Below are 24,025 nucleotides of genomic sequence, written 5' to 3'. Positions count from 1 at the left end.
AGTGGAGGTTTGGAGACAAAGACAGTATCTGAATTCAAGAAAGCAAGGGACAAGCACAGGGATCTCTGAAAGAGTGGCATGAATTGTTTCTATTTATTGCTACAGCTTTAAACCAGTCTGCTATGGAAGACACAGTGCTGGACAAGGTATAATAACACTAACGCACTGTGATTCAGATATGGGATGGCTGAGAATGCCCAGTCTTTCTAGTATGTCCCAAAATAGGAAATGCAGTGTGAGACTCGCTGTTGTTATCCCGCTCCTTTAACATTACTGGGAGCTCTTCTCCAAAATGCTGCAAACATCTAATAGGCATGAAAGCATGGCATAAGCACAGCCAGTCTGAAGAGGCAGCAGAGGGGCATTCTGGTTTAGATTAGGGGTGGGCATGTAAACATTATTTTGTTTTGTTTACTTTTTTGTTTAATTTTCCATTGACTTTGTATTTTTTGTTTGTTTAGAAAAGGGTATTGTTTTGCTCACTTTTTTTTTTTTTTTTTACTTTGCGCTATATTTTATAATGCACCCTGATTTTTAAAACAGTGTTTTTTCGAATAGTGCAGGCTAAATCAATATGAAGGATATATTGCATTAGTTTTTTGGGTTGTTTAGATGAGAATGACATAAAAGCATAAACAAATATCATTAATGCTTCATGCCATTTTAAAATGACAGCATATCCTGAGTTTATGTAAAGTCTCTCTTTTCCTTGTGGCCTCCAAGAAAAGCAAAACCTTCCTTACCATCACTGGCCCATGACCTGTAACAGACATAGAGCTCTCTGGGCCACAGTGCACTACTCTTCCTATAGACCTTCTGTGTTTCTCTACCTGCTTTTCCCAGTGATGTATGTCTGCTTAGTCACTCATACCCTGAGGGAAATGGATGCTTTTGTTGTTTAAAGGAAATTTTTCTTACCATGCACTGTTTCTAAATGTCTCATAAGGAGTAGCATTCCTACCATGTATAAATGCAATATATTATTAAGCTTTGAAAGAAGCTGTCTTTAAATTTTGTATAAGGCACGCAGTATGAAAGTATAAAGTCTTTTGACTGAGCACTGTTTTGATTCCTTTCCGAGGTGCATAGCTCTGGGAGATGGTGTGAAGAACGCATCCTACAACAACTTGAAGTGCACAGCTGGAGACAGTAACATAGTAGAAAGGGCCTTCTTTAGGCAGATAATGCAATTGCACCAGGATCCATAGCTGGAGGGACACTATTTCAGTCATACTACACATGACTAAAGGCAGCTCTCTAGCATGGTTTGGCGGCAGAAGGAGGGAGCCAGGCTGTGTATGCAAGCCCCACTTCCTCCCTTTTTTTCTTGATGATACCAAGGTACACATTTAAGAACATTTTCTGGTCACAGGCAATAAAAATACAGGTGATCCCAGGATATCTTTCAAAGCGAAGTGGGATTTTCATATAGAGGATTTCACTGTAAGGAAAACAAAAGGCTTTCATATGGTACCTAAGTTCCTGGCATTATAGTAATTTTAGGTTTTTAAATATATTATGGAGATTATTAGTTTGATAACTATCACATGAATTGTAGTCGCTTTAAGTTCCATTCATGTATCATAACCCACACTTCATCAGCGAACTTCCTCACTGCAGTTCCATCTGCCAGTTTTACCTGACTTTAGTAAGCGAGCTTCCCCTTATCACTGTAATCCATGATTGAAAGGTTTCTCTTACAGTATTTGTTCTGCATATTGGACAGTGAGGTCCAGTGGCTCCAAAATGTATTCACATGCAAGAAACCAGCTAAACCAGCTCTGGATAATTGAACTGTAAATACTTTAAGGTACCAGATTTTCAGAAGGAACAGCAATTAGACACCTGGAGCACTTCCTCTGCGTTGCAAACTTTGTAGCGAGTCTGTAATGGATAGGCAGCCTACATAGTAAATAAAAATAAATGAATTTACGTCTCAGAGCTGTTGTGAAATAAAGTTTTTTGGTAGCATATGTATGTGGCCATCTCTGTTACAGGGCATGAGACCCCATTATTTTTTTAATTATAAATTCATAAGACTTCTTTCACATTATCATGCTTAAGGGGCCTTGTAAATGTTGAAATGGATTCTCAACAGCAGGGAACAAAAAGTTGTGGTATAAAGGCACTCCACACACCAGGCTTGTGTTCTCAGTGGTTTGCCTTTATAGTTGAGGTAGAACAGTTGCACGTACTAACAACAGAAAAACCCGAGATTTAAGAATTTTCCCCCACTGACCATCTAAATTTTATCCAGGTAATTTTGATGAGATTTCCTATTTTGTTTCAAACAAAAGCACATTCCTACCTCATGGTGAGAGTTCTGAATGGAACCTTCAAGGCCACAGAGGAAATCATTTTGTTTAGGGTAGAAAAAAACTCCATCTGTGCCCAGCCTACATGGATAGATCAGGAAGTGTGCTGCTGTCCAGTTATCATGCCAAAACTCTGAGGCTGCTCTGTTTATCACACAAGAGTATGCACATCAGTACCTCTGGCAGGCTAGTACTCAGATGCCTCCTTCACGCTGTTCCCGTTTGAAGGTCCTGCTAGAAAGTCAGAGTAATAGGGTTTCACATCTCTAATCACCCTCTCAGTTCCTCAGCCATCCTTACTCCTGGTGTCTTTCTCAGCCACCTAGGAGAATGAATCTCTGGAAACTCTCTGGGATCCAAGAACATTCCCCACTGGACTTACTACTTACTCCCTACTTACAGTTTCCTGGCAAGGGAAGAAGAATCACGCCATTTCTCTGGTTTAGGGTAACAGATTTAATTAAGTCAAGGCAAAGAGGTCATAAGAACATAAGAAATGCCATACTGGGTCAGACCAAAGGTCCATGGAGCTCAGCATCCTGTCTCCGACAGTGGTCAATCCAGACCATAAGTACCCGGCAGGATCCCAAAGAATAGATCCAGTCCTTCTTGTTTGTAACCAGGGATAAGTAGCTGCTTTCCCAAGTCTACATGGTTAATAATGACTTATGATCTTTTTCAAACCCTTTTAAAATCCAGCTATGCTAACTGTTTTCACCACATCTTCTGGCAACAAATTTAATTGTGCACTGATTGAAAAAAATACCTTCTCTGATTGTTTTAAATGTGCTATCAATTAGCTAGTGTTCCCTAGTTTAGTACTATTTGAAAGGGCAAATAACTTTTCCTGGTTTAAGGCCCGATTTTAAAAGGGCCTCGCGTGTGGCTGAGCCTTGCGCGCACCGCACGCATTTTACAACGGGCCCGGCCATGTGTGTAACCACCATTAGTAATACATGCAGAATTGCCGGGCCCTGCAAAAGAGGCGGGCCATGGCATGGTCTGGCTGCAGAGGGGCGGGGCAGGGGGTGGGCCGGGATAGCGCCATTAGCAGTAAGGAGCAGTAAGTATAAAAATTTTAAAAAATAGGGAAGGTTAGGGTAGGTTTAGGGGTCGAGGAGGAGAGGGAAAGAGGGAGGAAGGATAGGGTTAGGGGTAGGAAAGTTCCCTCCCAGTCACTCCCTAATTGGAGCAGACTGGGAGGGAACTGGGCTAAAGGCCTGATTGCGTCACTATGCGTACTTTAGAATATTCCCTCCCTGCATGCATGAGACATGGGCCGCCCGCACATACGTGCATGGATGTTAAAATCCGGTGTGCATGTGCACGCAAATATCGCATTTTATATCATGTGCGCGCCATCCAGTTCCAGTAATTTGTTACTCTTTAATTTGACAGTTTGCTCTGTTCTTGTCAGTTCACACTGATTGATTCAGTTCTTCTTAGTCATCATCTTCAAAGAATGTTTCCAGTGCAGGTATCTCCCCAGCACTCTCCTGAATAAAGAACGAAGAAAAGAATTCATTTAGCTTTTCTGCTATAGTCTTTTCTTCCCTGAGCATCCCGTTTACTCCTTGGACATCTAGTGATCCAATCAACTACCTCACAAGCTTTTTGCTTCAAATATTTTCAGTTTTTACCTCTCTAGCGAGCTTCTTTTCAAATACTCTTGGCCTGACTTAGTAAAGCATTACATCTAACTTGCCAGTCTTATGCTCGTTAATATTTTCTTCATTTGTATCCACCTACCAGTTTGTGAAAGATGTCCTTTTGGTTCTAATAACCCCTCACTATTTAACCAACTGGTAGCTATTCTTTCTGCTTTTATGATGAATGGAATACATTTAGTCTGAGCTTCCAAGAATATGTTTTTAGACAGTGTCCATGCTGCATGCAAACTTTTAATTATAACAACTACTTTTAGTTTTTTAAATTATTATTTCCTCATTTTATCCATTTTTAACGTTAAATACTACTGCTTATTAATGTTCTCCCTTTAGTGATTATGCTAAATTTGATTACGGTATGATCACTATTGTCAAATGACCTCATCAGATCCTGCATCACAGGGATGATTAGATCTAGAGTAGTTCCCCTTCTCATCATTTCCAGATCCTGCTACTCCATGAAGCAGTCATTTATGACATCTAGAAACTTTACCTCCCTGGCAGATTTGATGAGACAATTACCCAATCAATATTGGGGTATTTGAAATCTCCCATTATTATTGTGTTGCCTTATTTGTTAACTTTCCTAATTTCTATTAGCATTTCACTGGCTGTCTCTTCTTCCTGGCCAGTGTGCCCCCACCTACTATACTCTTCTTCCTGGCCAGTGTGCCCCCACCTACTATACTCTTCTTCCTGGCCAGTGTGCCCCCACCTACTATACTCTTCCCCATCACACGTGGAATTCATATCCATACAGATTCCACAGTGCATTTAGGCCCCGGTGACGCCCCCGACTCCTCCTCTTCCGGGGCTGACTCCGCCCCGATTTCAGTAGCGCAGGCCTGCGATAGCTTTGGAAAATGAGGCCCTTAGTCTCTTGCAGGACTTTTATCCTGTTTAACTGTAATTATTATTTATTTATTTGCGGATTTTCTTCACCGACATTTGTTTAGAAAAACATCACATCAGTTTACATTCAACAAGAAAGATAGCATTGGTGCTTTACAAATGCAATTTATAAGAGAAACAATAGGATATTAAACAAACTAGAAATTATAGCAATCAAAGGTTATTAAACAAAATAGTACAAGAACAGAGAGATATAATGGAGCAAGAGGAAAAAAGGGTATCATAGCGAGTGATTATTCTAGAAATAGGATGTAAGGGCAGAAAAGCAAGGGTGGGGTGCTGTAGAATAGGAAAGCAAAAGAAACAGGTCAGGAGGGTGGCCAAAAAATTGGTGACTACTGCATTGTGCGAGTGTTGGTAAAGCAGGAAAAGGCTTGCAAAAAGAGCCATGTCTTAAGTTTTCGCTTAAATTTTTTAGGGCATGATTCCTGACGTAAATCAGGGGGCATGTCATTCCAGGTATGCCATGCTTAACATATATTGCCACCCTTCCACCAATGTGATCTGGCCTATCATCAGGGTTGTAGGGTGACTGCTGAAGTTGGTGGTACACCAGAAAATTTGCTGCTGCCATGTGCCTTAGAACACAGTACACCCTCCTACATTACCTACAGGCCCTTGGACGCGCGTTTTCCCTTACCCCTTATTCAGTAAGGGGAGGAAAACGCGCATCCAACCCGCGGCACCTAATAGCGCCCTCAACATGCAAATGCATGTTGATGGCCCTATTAGGTATGCGCGCGGGATACAGTAAGTAAAATGTGCAGCCAAGCCGCATATTTTACTTTAAGAAATTAGCGCCTACCCAAAGGTAGGCGCTAGTTTTTTCCGGCACCGGGAAAGTGTGCAGAAAAGCAGTAAAAACTGCTTTTCTGTGCACCCTCCTACTTAATATCATGGCGATATTAAGTTGGAGGTCCTGAAGAGTAAAAAAAGTTGAAAAAAAAGAAAAAAAAATTTAAAATGGGCCGGCGGCTGTTGGGCCAAAAACCGGACGCTCAATTTTGCCGGCATCCGGTTTCCGAGCCCGTGGCTGTCAGCAGGCTCAAGAACCGACGCCGGCAAAATTGAGCGTCAGCTGTCAAACCCTCTGACAGCCGCCGCTCCGGGCTAAAATGAGGCGCTATGGATGCGCTAGTGTCCCTAGGGCCTCCTTTTGCCTGTTTCTACCGCACCACCTAATTTGAATACTGAATCGCGCGCACCGGCGAGTGGTCGATGCGCGCGCCAGGAGAGCGGGCGTTCATCCGCTCTCAAGCGGACTTTACTGAATCGGCCTGCTAGTGAGTACTGCTTTCTTTGATGCTCACAGCAACCCAGTCCTTAGAGAGAAAATTAACTAAATCCATCCCTTAAAATAATCAACTAATCTACTAACAGCCGTTATAATAAAATAAGTGAATGGAAAAAATATTTTCTGCAAGAACATTCAAAACCACTTTCTGCATGCAAATGAAATTAATAAAGAGTAAACTTCTGTTTAAAATAGAAATGAGGAAGAGATGACCATAATGCCATAAAAGCCAGTGATAAGTACCATTATTTTCACAGCAAGAATTCAAGTTACACAAGAACTGGACCTTTAAAATATAGACAAACCCTCACCAAATACAAAATAGAAATGTGCCAACAAAAACTGTACTGGAAATCACAAGCCCAACTCTATTATGCAGTGCAACAATGGCAAAACATCAAGCAATAAAATCAAGATATATAAAATATCATTCATAATATTAAAACTATACTAATAAAAAGAATAAATGTCAAAACATCTGATGAACATCCAATAATTAAAAAAAAACTTGTTTAAATGTGTTCTAATATTTACCAAACACCAATAAAATATTTCAAAACATCGGATGAATAAAACATCCAATAATTAAAAAATGTTCTATTTCCTCAAAAAACCCAATAAAATATTTCAAAACAATAGAAATATCAAATTACACCCAATAATTAAATGAATATTTAAAAATATTCTGTTTTCCATACCTGGGATCTTCTGATTTCCAGTCATCCTGAGATGAATGACCTCCTGCAGTCGATCTCCTGCCGGTGCCATTTTCCGTACGGAAAACGATTCGCGGCAGGAAATCGCTCCCGGACGCCCGCTGGACCCCCAGGAACTTTTGGCCAGCTTGGGGGGGCCTCCTGACCCCCACAAGACTTCCCAAAAGTCCAGCAGGGGTCCGGAACGACCTCCTGCGTCGAATCGTTTTGGTCTATGGCCGCCGCCATTTTGCGGCGGCCATTTTGCAAAATGGCGCCGGCTGAAGACCACACGATTTAGTGTGCCGCTTTTCCTGCTCTCCCCCTTCCCCCGATTTAGCTACGGACCGCCGCTACGGAGGTAATTTAAGGCTACGGACCCCCAGGTAATTTAAGGCATTTGGGGTGGGGGATTTAATTTAAAGGGTCAGGGTGGGTTTTAGCGTGCCGTGTTTTAGTGTGCCGTGTTTTAGTGTGCCGCTGGACCCCCAGGTAATTTAAGGCATTTGGGGGGGGTTCGGGAGGGTGGGGGATTTAATTTAAAGGGTCGGGGGTGGGTTTTAGGGTGTTTTAGTGTGCCGGTTTTCCTGCCCTCCCCCTTCCCCCGATTTACGATTTTTTGACGATAAATCGGGGGAATTGTTATTGTATCGTGGCCCTAACGATTTTTGACGATTTAAAATATATCGGACGATATTTTAAATCGTCAAAAAACGATTCACATCCCTAAAGGCAGATTGCCCCTCAAGCCAGACCTTCTCCACCAAAGAGGCAAGATGGCAGATCCCCATCTGCTCCTGACTCTTACAACCCCAAACAGCAGTAGCATGATTTTATCAGGCCTCCAAGAAAGCATTGGGGTAAATCTGCAAGGAGTGGCCATTGCAACCATGAACAGTAGTGGTACAACAGCATTGGGCTTCTAAGAAGGGTTCAGATCCAAATTTCAATGAGCATGAGGAGGATGGATCTTTTTTTACCACAGCACAACTAACTTTGGTGACTGTGAAGAGGATTACTGCAAAACTTGTATAACCCCATCTCAGCTGACTCACTGGGAGTTCAAGGGCTCACACTTAATAGTAGGGCTAGGTCACAGTCTACAATCTTCAATCTCCTTAAGCTCTTTGTAGTGGATTCTCCGGGCAGAGGTGGTTAGCCTCCAAGGCCCTGGGAGTTCTGGGTTGTCTATCTCCAAGTGCACAAGAACTAGGATGACTCATGAATGGTGTTCCAGCCTAAAATCTTTACCAAAGCACTTGTTTACTACAGATAATCCTGCACATAATGGGCCTTCTCCTTCATAAATCCATAGTTCCGAAATTAGAAATGATTCAGATATCAACTCTGTGCTCCCTCTTCTCTGTTACTGGGGTTCCCTGCTATTTCTCTCTTGAAAGTAGTGGCTTCCAGGACACTATACTCGGATACTCCCTCCAGTTTAGAGTTCCTTGTTTCATACCTGAATTTTCCAGATGCTCTGATCTAATCCTTTCTTCTCTGTTTCCACGCCTCGCTTCTAGTTTCTCTGCTTGTACTGAGCCGCCTTTGCTCTCCATGCCAGTCTCCTTTCTTTCTGTTCACCTCATAAGATGGATAGTGGGTGGGTATCCTCTCCTCAGCAAACAGTTCAGTCAAAAAGGCACTGTCTCCAAGGAGAACTAGGTGGAAACGCGTCAGTTCCCTTAACAAAACTGGGAAAGGAAGGGCGGAAAAGCTTCCTTTCAAATGAAGTTCCAAAATGAAAACGCTTCTCCTTCTATAAAAAAAAAAAAAGATAACTTCATTAAAAAAAATCTCTCCAAACTCCAAAAATCCTTATCCCACGGAACTGGGTCTAGAGTGTCTCCAGAAAGAGAAGTGGAAAAACTCTTTCCCTTAGACTTTCAGCACAAAACTTCACCACTCCTTTAGGAGTCTCTGCCCATTATAGACTTGGGAAACAACAGTTGCAGCAACCTTACATGAGGGTTCTGTGACGTAACTGATATATTCCTTTCACCTTCTTTATTTGCACAGCCTTTCTACAAGGCCACATCTTCATAGGGATCTCAGTGGGGCCTTACGCTAGGTAATAGACACAGAAAGGGTGCAGGCTTAAGTACTGGATGTTTAAAAAGCAAAGCTGAAGATGGCAAGGTCAGAAATGGCCTATTAGCAGAGGTGGTGGAGGCCATCACCAAGGCAGACTGGACCTGCTTGGAACTCATGTGGAGAACAGGGGCAGCAAAAGAATTGAGAAGGTGGTTGTTACGTTCATGGACCCTTGGGCCGGTTGGGACAGTGGATGGAATGCTATGGAAGGCCACAGCAAGTGTCCTAGCCGGGAAGCGGCTCGGAAGAGACTCAGAGGAGGCTTCACCACTGGACGTTCGAGGTCCCCCCAGGAGGAGCCCGTAGGGACCCGGACCTCTTTGACTTAGGTGGAGTCCTATGCGACCAAGGACCCAGGCAGCGATTGAAGAGATGGACGAGGACTGGACCCAGGTAGATGAAGAGTCTTCACCCTCGGAAGCCCGCGGCTCCCCCGGGAGGAGCCCGTGAGAGCCCGAGCCACTGAGACTTAGGAGAATCCTCTGGGCCAGCAAGTACCGGATACGAGAGGTGAGGAAGAAGCCGAAGTCGGAGTCCAGGAGCTAAGCCGGGTCGGAAGCCAGGCGTCAGAGATCCACACCAAAGCCAGGGACGAAGCAGAGGATGGAGTCGTGGATGGAGCCGGGTTGGAAACCAGAAGGTCAGAAGTCAATACCAAGCCAGGAACAGAAGCCGAAGACGAAGTCATGGAACGGAGCCAGGTCAGAAGCCAGAAGTCAGACGTCGATACCAAAACCAAGGGGCGGAAGCAGGAGACAAGTTCAGGAAGCAAGCCGGGTCGAAGACAGAAGCAATCCAAGAGTCGCAGCAACTAGCAGTCAGGAAAACCTGAGGAACCTCGTTGCAAGGCAAAGGGCTGATGGAGCTGCAGGGTTTAAATACCCTGCAGCGTGTGACGTCACCCGGAGACCCTCCTACGATTTTTCCCGCGCTGGCCCCTTTAAGGGTCAAGCCCCCGCGCGCGCCTAGGGGGCGGGGCCCAGCGCGTCGGGTCGGCGGCGTTCTCCCTGCTCGAGGGAGAGCCGCGGCAGGCGGAGGATGAGGCCCAGGCGGCCTAGGAGCGCTCCGAACGGGCCGGGCCGGCCCGGAGGTAGGAGGAGGGACCGGAGCACGGCCCGGGCCCTTAACGGTGGTTAACAGACATGGGGGGCAGAAGTGATATTGGTGATATTGTGATGTGTTTTGTAGGTTGAGCACAGAATGTAGTGTCTGTTTATTGTTATATTTATTATGTATGCACTTGGATTATGTAAATCGCTTGGTTTGTTTCATCCAAGTGGCAAATCGTGTTTGATAAATAAAATAAATTGAGGTACATCAGGGATGTTTATAGGTGCATCTACCCAAATTGAATGAATGACAGCTGGGCAGACTGCATGGGCCACTTTGCTCTTTATCTACTGTCATTTATTACGCCTCCGAAGCTGCCCCATCTCAAACCCCCTATCCTCCCCCACCTGGGATGGAGTTAAGGAGGAATCCAGGAGGGAGGTGCTAGAGAAGGGGTGAGGGGGCCACCTGCTCTGCCAGACTGGCACGGTGGCCCAGGCACCTGTACTCCTGGCACAGCTGCTCAAGCGCAGCAGCAAGCGGCAGGACTTTTTCTAAACTGGGTCATTAATAGCTTCAGGCAACCTCTCCCAACAGGCATGGGTTTCAGTTTTTTTTCCCCAGATTAGGCGTTAGCAGCAACACCTAAAAACTCTTGATACCGTCAGCAGTGCTAATGGCACTTTCAGGTGCATAAGAAGAATAAAAACAAGTCTCCCACTCACCACTCCCCAAGCATCACCAACAACCAGAGGCAAGATTTTATTAAAGCTTAGCGCCAGTTTCATTATACTGCAAAATCTGCCCCCCCTGTTTATCATTGAAAATATTCCAATATGTTCAATGGGTGATTGCCAGCGTAAAGCTGTGGCAAAATTCTGATAAAGCCCTCGGCTCACCTTGCCTGGCCTCTTGGAGCCTCTCACATCGTGGCCCCCATGCTCTAGAAAAAGAAACAAATGATCATAATCAGACAGGAAAATGAAGCTGCAGGTAAGTAAAGGCTACAAGGTCAATAATAAAAGCGGTTTGTCTGGTGAAGTCCCAGACAAATCACAGGACTTAAAATCCCGCCGGTAAGACCACCCCAGACGTAGCCAGCTAAATCTTTAGGGCAGGGGTGTTCCAGGTTGGGGGTCAGTTATCCGGCTAAGGTAGCTGGAGAAATGCTGATCTTCAACGTTATCAGGCCTAACGTTAGCCTGATAAATGTATCTGGCTAACTCTGGCATAGCCAGATATAGTCAGTGACACAGCAGCACCACTGAATATCCCAGCAAAGTTTATTTATTTACTGAAAAATAACTTTGCTAGCCAAGTGACGGCTGAAATGGACCTCCATAATATTTTATATTCTTTTTGCTGGCTTTAAATATTTGCTGTAGCTGAATGTTTTCGAACAGAAAACATATTAAACCTGACAGGCTGATGCAGAAATCTGGATGTTAATACGCCGTGTGCTTGATTTCAGTGCACGCTTTTAACGCTCAGATTAAAAATGTTTTTAACTGCCGATGCAGCAAGCAAATGATAGGCTAATACATCGGGAGTTGTAATAAAAAAGCAATGCTTACCTTAAAATGTGCGTTCGGCACAGGATAATAGAACAAGCGCCCGATATGGAGGAAAATACTTTTCTGGCTAATTGGCAACCGCCAACATTTAGCCAGATAAGTCACTACTTATCCGGCTGGTGTTTCTGATTTTTTTTGTCTTTTTTTTTTTTTTGTCAGCACATTAGCACTGGAAACTTGACTCCACCTCTGACCAAAAGTTAAGTTTCCAGCACTAAGAAAGACCACAGAAAAGCAGTAATTTTTGCTTTTTTTGGAGCCCTTGACACGCGTCAAGACTTAACGCCAGCTCCGGGGTTGGAGTTAATTCTTGTGTGTCGGGTTCAAGGTGATTTTTTTTGCATGAGGGACAATAGCTAATAGCCTCATCTACATGGCATTTACATGTGATGAGTGCTGTTAGCTACAAGCATGTTTGGACACACGCTTTGCATGCGTAATCCCCTTTTTGCATCAGGTGTTAGCCTAGCGTGTTCAAAACGCACATCCAAACATGGGCTAACCTGTGTGCTAGCCTGAGTGCACATTATTGCATTAGCCCCCAAATTGAGGAGAACTGGTTAATGCTCCAGGGGCGATCCGGGAAACTACAGACCGGTTAGCCTGACTTCAGTGCCAGGAAAAATAGTGGAAAGTGTTCTAAACATCAAATCACAGAACATATAGAAAGACATGGTTTAATGGAACAAAGTCAGCATGGCTTTACCCAGGGCAAGTCTTGCCTCACAAATCTGCTTCACTTTTTTGAAGGAGTTAATAAACATGTGGATAAAGGTGACCCAGTGGATGTAGTATATTTGGATTTTCAGAAGGCGTTTGACAAAGTTCCTCATGAGAGGCTTCTAAAAAAAAAGTAAAAAGTCATGGGATAGGTGGCGATGGCCTTTCGTGGATTGCAAACTGGCTAAAAGACAGGAAACAGAGAGTAGGATTAAATGGACAATTTTCTCAGTGGAAGGCAGTGGGCAGTGGAGTGCCTCAGGGATCTGTACTGGGACCTGTGCTTTTCAATATATTTATAAATGATCTGGAAAGGAATACGACGAGTGAGGTAATCAAATATGTAGATGATACAAAATTGTTCAGAGTAGTTAAATCACAAGCAGATTGTGATAAATTGCAGGAAGACCTTGTTAGACTGGAAAATGGGCATCCAAATGGCAGATGAAATTTAATGTGGACAAGTGCAAGGTGTTGCATAAAGGGAAAAATAACCCTTGCTGTAGTTACACAATGTTAGGTTCCATATTAGAGCTACCACCCAGGAAATAGATCTAGGCGTCATAGTGGATAATACATTGAAATCATCGGCTTAGGATGCTGCGGCAGTCAAAAAAGCAAACAGAATGTTAGAAATTATTAGAAAGGGAATGGTGAATAAAACGGAAAATGTCATAATGCCTCTGTATCGCTCCATGGTGAGACCGCACCTTGAATACTGTGTACAATACTGGTCGCCGCATCTCAAAAAAGATATAATTGCAATGGAGAAGGTGCAGAGAAGGGCGACCAAAATGATAAGGGGAATGGAACAGCTTCCCTATGAGGAAAGGCTGAAGAAGTTAGGGCTGTTCAGCTTGGAGAAGAGACGGCTGAGGGGGGATATGATAGAGGTGTTTAAAATCATGAGAGATCTACAACGGGTAAATGTGAATCGATTATTTACTCTTTTGGATAATAGAAGGACTAGGGGGCATTCCATGAAGTTAGCAAGTAGCACATTTAAAACTAATCAGAGAACGTTCTTTTTCACTCAATGCACAATTAAACTCTGTGCAGTTAGTGTAACTGGGTTTAAAAAAGGTTTGGATATATTCCTGGTGGAGAAGTCCATTACCTGCTATTAATCAAGTTTGACTTAGAAAATATCCACTGTTATTACTAGCAACAGTAGCATGGAATAGACTTAGTTTCTGGTTACTTGCCAGGTACTTGTGACTTAGATTGGCCACTGTTGGAAACAGGATGCTGGGCTTGATGGACCCTTGGGTCTAACCCAGTATGGTAATTTCTTATGCCCTCATTTGCATGGGATTTCCATGTGAGGGCACTAAGCAGTACTCCCTTTTCTACCAGCTATCACTGGGTGTAATTCTCAAACTTCCCATTTTTTACCTGTGGACTTAGCTTCAGACTTCACGGGGAAAATAAATACATGCGGCACAAAGTGCCCTCCAACTTTTTGCACCTGCTTTCAGTTTGGGCATAATTTTGCAAGAAACTAAGGCACATAGCTCTAAAACTTCAGTGTTCGCATATTATTTCCAGAACTTGCTCTAAACCTGCCCCCGGGGAACACCTCCCCCTGACTGGTTAAACGTGCTCAATCAGTGGAAGCCGGCATGCACTTTCAGCCAGATGAACAAAGGGCAATTTTCAGACAGGGCCATTTACCCAGGTGAATCGCTGGTTCCGCCTTGAGAGGAAGAGTTCCCATGGGCGCTTTTAGGTCAGGAACAAATAATCCACCTGAAAATTGCATTTTCAAATCTTCACGTGCATGTTGCCATTCAAACTTTACCCATATAAAAAAAAGTGGATGCAACTGACTGCACATTACAACCATTGCTTGTGTCAAAATGAAAGTACGCACATACGTTTGCATTAAGAACTAGTTGAAAGTCTGAGGTTAAAAGCACGTGTAGTCTTTGTCCCAATGCATCCAATCTGAAAACTGTCCTCATATGCATTTCTCGACATCTGTAACACAGTGGGACTCGGTTGAGAAGAAACTTTCTTCACTGCGATAGAATTGGCTGCAGTTGCAGTGTTTTGCACCTCCCCTGGATTTCTATATTGAAAATACTAGTAGATAAGCAGAAGATTGTTGACCTTGATGGACCTCTGTGTTGCGCTCGGGGGTGGACGCTTGTCTGGGGAGGTGGAGGGACACCTCCTGATAGGAACAGAAGGCGACTGCCCCCAGGGGGCAGAGCACTGGAGGCTTGGGGAGAGCTTCACCACTGGAAGCCCGAGGTCCCCCTGGGAGGAGCCCGTAGGGACCCGGGCCGCTTGGACTTAGGTGGGCCTCGCAGGGTCTCCTGGGAGAGTAGAAGTCCAGCGTGCCCATAGACACAGGGAGAGCACAATCGGGTTTTGAGACTGGAGGTCCAATGGAGCAAGGAGGACCAGAACAGTGTTGTGATGACAAGGCACGGAACAATGCCAGACTCTGGAGACAAGGTCAGGCAGGCAAGATGTCAATGTCCAAAGGTCAGTCCAAGAGTGGTCAGACAACGCAGGGGTCAGGCACTGGAGATAAGAGGAGGTCCCAGGCAGGCCGAAGTCAGATGGCAGGTGGCAGGCAGGCAAGTTGAGGAACAGACCGAGGTCATAGGCAGGCAGCGGGCAGAGAGATGGGTCAAGAGACAAGCTGGGGTCAGTACCAAGAGACAGTCCAAAGGTACAACCTGGGGTTGCGCAGGAAAAGACAGGCACTGAGACAGCAGAATGCTGGAACAGGACTGAAGGAAGTGTGATCAATCAGGCAGAGGTCGGGTTCCGGAGGTCAGATGAGATCACAGGCAGGCAGAGGTCAATATCGGACGAACGAGGAGATTCAAGAGACTTAAGACAGTAACAGGACCCCAGACAACCTATGGAGGAAGCCAGTTGCAAAGGCAAGCTCTGGTTGCCAGAGCTTGCCTTAAATACTCCCACGGGAGTGACATCATCAGAAAAGGCCCGGGTGCTCAGGTCACGGCATGCATTCATGCACCTTCACTGCCATGAGCGCAAGCCGTGACCTCGGACGTCCAGCCGGGCGCTCAGGTCACGGCGTGCGCTCATGCACTCATTCACCATCGCTGGCGAGGGCTGCTGGAAGCCGTGCCTCACATGGGGAGCGTCCGATCCACCCCGGGCTGCTGAAGCTGCTCTCGCTCTCACCGCCGGCTGCCCCCGGGAGGACGGGAGAGAGGACTGGGGCTGCTCCGGAGAACGGCACCCATGGACGCGGCCAGGGCAGGTGAGCGGGGGCTGGAGGAAAGTTTGCCCGATCCTGGCTCCTCTAAAGGTCTTGTCCCGGGGGGTGAGGGGGTCGTTTGCCCGTGAAATTTCATCTCTCTGACCTGATGCTCCACACTAACGCAGGGATAAGGGTAGGCAGTAAATTAGCAGGTTAAACACGCGGCAAAACTGCAGGTTAAAAAGGCGATAATCAGGGCGCACGTTACTGAATGGGAGGGAATAGCTAATCCGATCGTTTACATCTCATATACATGCTGCGGGCGGAAAGGGTTACCCGTTGATTTAAAGAAGCGGTAAGGATGGGTTAAAAGGGATAGTGAATCGCGGGTTGGACTAACACGGCCAAATTGTGAGTAGAAAGCGGGTTAGAAGCAGGGTAACCGCGGCCGTGCTTTACTGTATAGGCCTGACAGTTTGCACACCAATGACTGCACTCTTTTCTTGTCTCTATCAGTGGGACATCTGAACAGAGATGACCTTTTAGTAACAGTTTGGAAACTAAGGAGTGACCTGGGGTCAACCATTCCTCCTCTAACAACACCAGCACAGAGCAAGCAAATGAAAAAGAAACCATCTTAAACTACCCTAGTTTCAGATACAGAAAATAAAGATCGAGGCTGTTTACATGGATCCTGTCTTACAATCAAGTGATGAGAAAATGGTAATAAAAAGCCCTGGCATGTGGCCAGTAAATAGGATTAAAGACAAACACTGCCAACTGTTGGGAATTGTGCGTCATCAGGGAGAGTCAGTCAACAGGCCTAAAGAATAGTCTCTGGCATAAATAAGTTCTGTGAAACATACGCCAGGTTCCCCATTTATTCTGGTACTGGTAGTCCTTTTTTCTCAATATAATAGAATAAAAGTGCCATTCTGAACACCAAAAGAATGTTACTTCTGGATTCTTAGAGTTCAAAGTTCTGGTTGTGTTACACGATCTGTGTAAGTGTACTGGTAGTTAATTAAATGTTAACAGAAATCCTGTGTGTATATTGTGCAGTGTATTTTAGGGGTGTGCATGGAAAAAAATCTTGTATTTTGTTGTTTTTTTGCAAAATTTTTATTTTATTTTGTAAATGTCATTTTGGTTTTTACATCTATTTAATTTGTTTCATTCATTTCATTTTTAGTGCATGCAATTTTTTTTTTTTTTTACAATCAATGCATTTTTTTTTTTTTTTTTTAACAAAGCATTCTTGCTTTCTTACTCAGAAGGAACAATGGGGTTCAGGTTCAATAGCAATCTGGATCCTCAGGGGCCTGACTGCAGGTCTGGGTTTGGAAGACCTGCAACCATGCTCATGAGGACTCAAGTTGATCCTCAGGGACTTAGAAGGAGCTTGCTGGAAACAAGACAGCATTCGTGGCAATTCGAGGGCCAAGGACCAAACTAGGAGGAGACCTAGGAGTCTTGTGTTTCTGTACATAAATGTATCTGTGCCAGAAAGGTGAACTGTGTAACATGACATGGACCGGATTGAAATGTGAGTTTTCCTTTCAAGATGGTATTGAACCTGAATCCCCTGGTTAACTTGTCCCTGAGAAGAAGGGATCTATAACCTGATACATAATCCTGCAAGAGTAAGCCAGGACATACCTGCTTTTTATGAAAACATATATTAAAATCAAGCCTGGTGGTGAAAATCCTGGATTTGAATGGCTTACTTGCAGGCAGCCACAATTCAACAGCAGGGGAGCAAGACTGATCCTTCACTTTCAATGCATAGCCAGCATAGCTCTCTGCTTCAACAGCAGGGGAGAATGTAGAAAGATGGATCTATATTCAGGCAACAACCAACAAGGACTGAATTACATAGTCTGGATAAACAGATAAGCATGGGTGTAGCTTGCTTATTGTGGTGGTTAATACCCCTAACTAATTAAGCTATTTCACTTAGATGCAGTTCCAACACTGCTCTCTACATTAATGGCGGGGGTGGAAGGGAAATAGAATAAAAAAGGTTACTAAGAGCCAAGAGAAACAGATAAGTATGTGAGAGAAAAAAAAAAGTGTGAACGCTTACTGGGCAGACTGGATGGGCCGTTTGGCCTTCTTCTGCCATCATTTCTATGTTTCTATATCCTTCCTATAAATACATGAAATCACATGGCTGACCTGTCATGCATGTTTCTACCATAGTATGCAGGTAAAACTGAGGTGGTTACTGGATCAAATACGTACTAAACACTGATACTAGTCTAAGGGTAGGCAACTCTAGTCCTTGAGTGCTGCAAACAGGTCTGGGTTCAGGGTATCCACAAAGAAAATGCATGAGATATATTTGCATAAACAGCCTCTGTTGTATGCAGATACGTCTCATGCATATTCATTGTGGATATTCTGAAAAACAGACCTGTTTGTGGCGCTCGAGGACTGGAGTTACCTACTCCTGGACTCTAGTATAAGAAAAGGTTGGAAATGGTTGACAAAAGACAAAGATATGAGAATATGGAAATAAAGAGCAACAGAGAATAATAGGAAACACAAGTATAGAGAAAGAAACTGGAAATTTAAAATCCTCCAACAATAATATAATAAACAGTCAGTGACACGGTGAATGGAAAAAATAGCCTGGGAAAGTTATACACATAACTTGTTCTGAATATTCACTGGAACTTACAAGTGTACAAGTCTGCCACATATACTCAGATAAAGTTATGACTGCTATTTTTCTAACCAGACATGTGGATAACTTTACTTGGAATGCGCCAAATATGCTTACACATGGGTTGAAATTAAGCGCCACCCTGGAACTCCTCCAACGATGACCCTTTTTGTGCACATAAATTCTGTGCACACAAAATTTATGCATTTGGCAGGGGGAAATATTTGAAACAGCTGTTGTGCGCATAACTCTTAAGATATGTGCACAAAAGCTTTTGAATATCGACCTAATAGAAACATAATAGATGCTGTAAAATTATAAAAAATATTTAGTACACCTAGCATGCCTGATTTGTATCCTATTTATAGGTGCTTATGTACTGCTTCCCCAATTATAAATAACTGCCCAAAGAGGTGCACAAAATTACATTAAAAAATCGTGTGATTACTGGTTACGCATATAGGGTCAATTTTCAAAGGGGTTAGCTCCTAGCTGTGGGAGTTGGGCAGCTAAATCGATGTCTTTATACATTTACTGATGCTGAGTGACTATTCTGTCATTGCCACTTGACCTACAGTGTAACTACAGAGTCGGCTAAACTCTTAATCAGTTTCATACATGAAGACAGGCTGAATGTTAAACTCCAAGCATGTATTAAAAATTCTACTGGAAACAGATTCAAGAATAACTGGAACAAAAGTTCTAAGCTTTGGTGCAGCTGAACGAATGCCTTCTTTGAATATTTGCGTGAACCAAGTGAAAAGGCAATGCTTTCTGTGCAGGTAACAAGAAGTTGCAAGCTTAGTGGATAGCTGGTATCTGAAGATGGGGGTTTCTTACACAGTGAAGTCAGAACTCCCGGCATGTACACTTTCCCATCCTGGACTTTAATCAATCAGAGCAAAAGTTACATTTTGTGGTGACACAAATATATATATTTGCATGTGCAATATTTACTCCAGCCACTGAGTGGCATAATAAGACACAAAATACAAGACGTTCTGTGAACAAAGGGCACGTCTGAAACCCGTGCAGTTTGCCTTTGAAAATCCACCCGGCGCACATGCCGTGGACACTTCTGTACCTGTGTACTTTGTGCCCACATAGGAACACAATCTGCACAAAGATCTGAAAGTAAAACCTCCATGCGAACTTTCACTCCCCCAACGTAACTCCCCCAGTTTTCAAGTGGGTAAAAGTAATGCACATGCACATTTATTTGCATATGGGAGAAGGCCAAATTTCACACTGCGTTTCTACAATCTCACTGCCGATGATACCCCTCGTTATATAACCGAGCACAGTTAGCTTTCCCTGCCACTATGAGGACAATTTTTTCAACTGTGCAGATAATTTTCAAAGGAAAACTCCCTGTGGAAAATTTGTGTATGGGTCCAAGGCCTCAACGGGATCTGAAAATGAAATCTCTTTGTGGCCTTTCCCTCCCTGCCCTAACTCAGTGCCAGGCCTGCCCTTTCATCGGTAACTAAAAGTGCATACACATACTTTTAGCTAAGTACACACTCATACGTGTACCTGCTGGGTTAGGCAGCTTGGAATCTCTCAACCTCTTTGGGATCCTGCCAGGTGCTCGTGACCTGGATTGGCCACTGTTGGAAACAGGATGCTGGGCTTGATGGACCCTTGGTCTGACCCAGCATGGCAACTTCTTAGTTTTTAACCTGCAGGGATTTAACTGGCTGACTGCTTTGTTACCTGGGCAGTGTTTTTAAGGCTTGGCATGGGGGTTGAGAAAGGTCACAGTTAAAGTAGCTGCCAGTGGGAGGAAAATCCATGGCTTCCTTTCACCTGGTCGCACTACAACTGCCAATGACAGAAAAGAAACAGAGAAAAAAAGTGGAAGAGAGAAAGTGCAGAAAAATCTAAAAGAAAAGAGTGAAAGAAAGAGTGTGAAAGACTGAGGAAAACTGAGATGAGAGTGGACAAGGAAAGAAATAAGAGCCCGAGCAAGATGCAAAAAAGATAAAGATTTCCTAAGCAAGCAAAGGACTCTCAAGTCTGCTCTGCTTTCTGTGCAGGAGTTTCAGAAACTTTTAAAGCTGTTTCACATTCATTCATATAGTAAACATACCTCCTTACAATGCAAACCAGGCATGACTAGGCTTGGAAGGCTCCTGTGCATAATCCTTTGGTAAACACGTTCCCAGCCATCTACTACAGCTGCAGGAGTATTACTTCTTGTTTCTTTCAGGCAGAGGTACTTTCTTTCAATCATTTGTTGCCAGATCCTCCTGGGAAGCTTCTTGTTTGAAATGAGACCTTTTCCCCTGAGCCAGAGACCTCAGCACAATTAGCTCCGAAGGCAGTTCTTCGCCTTTAACAGTGCGCTAAAGTTATGGTATCACTGATCATCCCCCATGAACCGAACGCACACACAGTACAGTTCAATAAAGAACAATTCAAGAGAGTGTTACGTCTTGGGAGAAGAGACGATCTGGTGAACAGGTTGATCATTATAGGATCCTTCCGGTGAAAATGTCACTGCAACAGAACACAAGTCAAAAAAGGTTAAAGATGATCAACTTGTCAAATTAACAAAAAAAACCAAACAATTTAATAAACCCAAAACTTAAAAAAAATAAATTGAGGCGGCATCAAACGGGGTTCAAAAGTGGAAAAAAAAAATCATTTCAACACATCTCCACACCTATCGTCATCTTGCATATTGTGTGTGGGGAGGGTGTCACTAGGGGGTGGGGGTGGCAAGCTGTAAGGGTGTCTAATACCCTCGCACGCTGAGTGCTCGTCTGACCAGCAGAAATGCGTGCCCAAACAGAATTCCCATGACATGACAACTTGTCCAAAATACAGCTGCCCGTGTTATTACAGTGTGCGCCCAATACTCATATTACTTCATATTGGAGGGAACTCCATTGGCTTCCAGTTTTTCTTTTTTGGGGGGAGTGCAATTTAAAGTATTATATCTGACCTTTAGGGTCATAAATGATATTAGTCCAATCTATTTACAGCAGTGGCTACATCATTATATCCCATTAAAAAGGGAACTCCTTTTAATTGTTTCTTCTGTCAAAGAAGTTAGGTTCTCTCAGACTTGGGTCTTTTCCTGCTTTGCTCCACTCTTGTGGAATAAACTCCCAGGGAAGGCCCATCTTGAAAATAATTACTTGGTATTCTGTTGGTTGTTGAAGTCTTGGTTGCTTTACCAAGCATTGGACTGCTGATCTGGGATGGCTGCTTGTGGGTTGATTTTTCTGATTTTTTGGGTTAGTTTTGCTAATCTTTTACTATGGGTTTACTGTTCTTGTGGATGAGTGGTGGCGGTGGGCCCAATTAGTTTTCATTATACCTGTGGATTTTAGTTTTGAATGTTTAGTAGTGGTTGATATGTGTAATTGTAGATCAGGGGTAGGCCACCCCAGTCCTCGAGTGCCTTTCAAGATATCTGCGCTGAGCACGCATGAGCTGCATTTGCATGCGTTGCCTCCTCTCCATACTAGTGCATCTCATGCATACTCACTGTGGATAGCTTGCGACAATCGAGGAATGGAGTGGCCTTCCCCTGTTGCAGATGTTGATGAGCATAAGTCAGATTGAGTATTACTGAATGTTTTCACTTAATGATTATTGGGAGATGAGTATGCAATTATTCAAGGTTTTGCTTACACCAAAAAGAATCATAAATTCCTTAAATAAATTAATTTTACTCCAGCTGACTGTAATATGTTAAAATGTATATTTCACCCCGTTCTAGACACTCTTCCTGGACAGGTTTTATGGCAAATTCCGATAACAGGAATTTATTTTCTGCTAGTAGTCTCTGCTTATGTACTTAACTGTATGACTCAGATCTCTGTCAGGTTTTGGAGACAGATTAAAATTTGCATTTATGGGATATGAAACCCTCTTGGAGGCAAAATGTTACCACATAATAATAATTAAACACCAGACAACTTCACACAGATACAGATATTATGACACAGGCAGTTTGCTTTTCTAATTGATAGCCATATGCCAAGGGAATAGAATTAGGTAAACTAAAAAGCAGAGCTACAAGGTACAAGAAAGTGGCAGTAAGGAGTTAAATGTGGCAAGTGACATTGAGAGCTGTTGGCAAGGCTAGCAGCAGAGAAACCTTCTCCTAACACAGAGGTGTCTTTCATCTCGGCAGCAGAACTCAGCACCCATCATGTAGCTTATATAACCTGAATGCCAAATCACCACTGCCAGTTTTTTTTTCACTGGGAATAACTACAAAGACCTTTATACAACATCAGACTCTCTAAGGATCAGTATCGCTTAGGGTTACTAGATGGCTCTAGGTCAGGGGTGGGCATTTTTGAGTGCCAAAAACTACTCAGGTTTTCAGGACAACCCTAATGAATATGCATGGAATAAGTTTGCCTGCAAATCTCTCTCATGCATAGTTATTAGGAATAGCCTGAAAATCCAACTGGTTTGTGGCTCTCCAGGACCAACGTTGTCCCCTCCTGCAATGGGGGTAAACCCAGGATTGGCTCAGTCTGTCCATGAGGAGCTGGAGTCAGTTTATGGCAGTTATCAGGCAGTCCTCAAGATGAAGTCTCTCTAGTGATAAACAAGGCTTCTGAGCAGTAGTGGGCTGTGTAATCATCCTCACATTTGCTGCAAAGGAGTTGCCAGTGACTACTAAACGGGCAAAGCGTCGGCTCAGCATGCTGCAAAATGCATTTTGTATGCTCTGTTTTCCAAAAAGGAATCCTGATGTGGCACTCTAGGAACCAGGATAGAGCAGGGAATTTCCCTAGGATATCTGAGGTTCCCTTTAAGCTAACAGAGCATCCAACAGGGCTGTTCAGTATCTTCTCAGCCCTCCTACTGAGACAGAAAGGTTTCCTGGGGATTTCCAAATTTCTAAGAATGATAGGAGGAGGGAGAGCAGTAAACTGAAGTGCAGGCAGTGAGGTGGTAGGGAGAATGTTAGTTGGGAGTAAACATAACCTTATCTTAAGGTCTATTTTTAACAGTGGCCTGCAGTTAGGGCTGTCTAAGGATTCAGTGAATCTCCAAGTCACATATGGCTTTTTGAAGCATAAACTGTAGCTTGTAGGTGAAATCCTCCCTCATGCCCTTGGGCCAGGCAGGCGCAGAATCTGCCTCTTGTACTCACAGCTTCTGCACATGGCAATCCTCTCCCTTTCTCAGTAGCCACTGCATGGTGGGCGGAAGTTGTACAGACAACTTTTACCCACTCGTGTGCTGCTGAGAATTGCTGTGTCCAGGAGCTGTCTGCTGCCACCACTGCTGCTGCTGCCATACCCAACCCCTGGAAGGAGCTGGACCTGGGAGTCACCCTCACCAGTCCCCCACCACAACTGAACAAGCCAGACCTGGGAGTCACAGCCACTGTCAGGACTCAAGTGGCACCGCATTACAGGCATCCAATGGGGACTGAAGCAGGCTCTATCTCACTCTGCATTTTTAGTGTTGTCAGAGTGGGGCGGGGGGAGGGGGAGGGAGAGGTAGTTTTAGTTAGTTAGTTTAGAGTCCATGTTAGTTTTAGTGATTTGTAATGAATGTTTTTATTGAATTGTACTGTGCTTTGGTTTACTGTTCTTATTGAGATTTTACATTGCTCTGATTTGTGAAATGCAAGAAAATGTGATTAAGAAATACTGTAAATTGAAATTGAAGAGAGAAATGATGGGGGAGGAAAAGGAGGATGATCAGGGGAAAATGTATAGGGGAGAGAAAGAGGAAGATGCTGGATAAAGCATGGGGACAGAGAGAAAGACTGGGCAGTGTGTGGAGAGAGAGAGGGAGACGCTGAGACATGCATGTTTGAGAGCCTGAGATGCTGGACAGAGCTTAGGGAGAGAGGGAAATGCCGG

At 43.9% G+C, this 24,025-nt stretch overlaps 1 long non-coding RNA gene across 1 annotated transcript in view; it reads right to left on the bottom strand.

The window, feature by feature from the left end:
* Window positions 1-3,725: 3,725 nt before the first annotated feature.
* Window positions 3,726-24,025, bottom strand: part of LOC115100431 — a 43,819-nt gene continuing 23,519 nt past the window's right edge. The window contains exons 2-4 of the long non-coding RNA XR_003859059.1: window positions 20,269-20,678; window positions 10,927-10,970; window positions 3,726-3,811 (exon numbers count right to left, since the gene is read on the bottom strand). This is a non-coding gene — a long non-coding RNA (uncharacterized LOC115100431). The remainder of the gene's footprint in view (window positions 3,812-10,926; window positions 10,971-20,268; window positions 20,679-24,025) is intronic.

This window comes from Rhinatrema bivittatum, chromosome 10 (genome assembly GCF_901001135.1).
Source record: "Rhinatrema bivittatum chromosome 10, aRhiBiv1.1, whole genome shotgun sequence".
Taxonomy (NCBI): domain Eukaryota; kingdom Metazoa; phylum Chordata; class Amphibia; order Gymnophiona; family Rhinatrematidae; genus Rhinatrema; species Rhinatrema bivittatum.
Note: the sequence above shows the minus strand (reverse complement) of the source record. Positions and strands in the feature narration are given on the sequence as shown.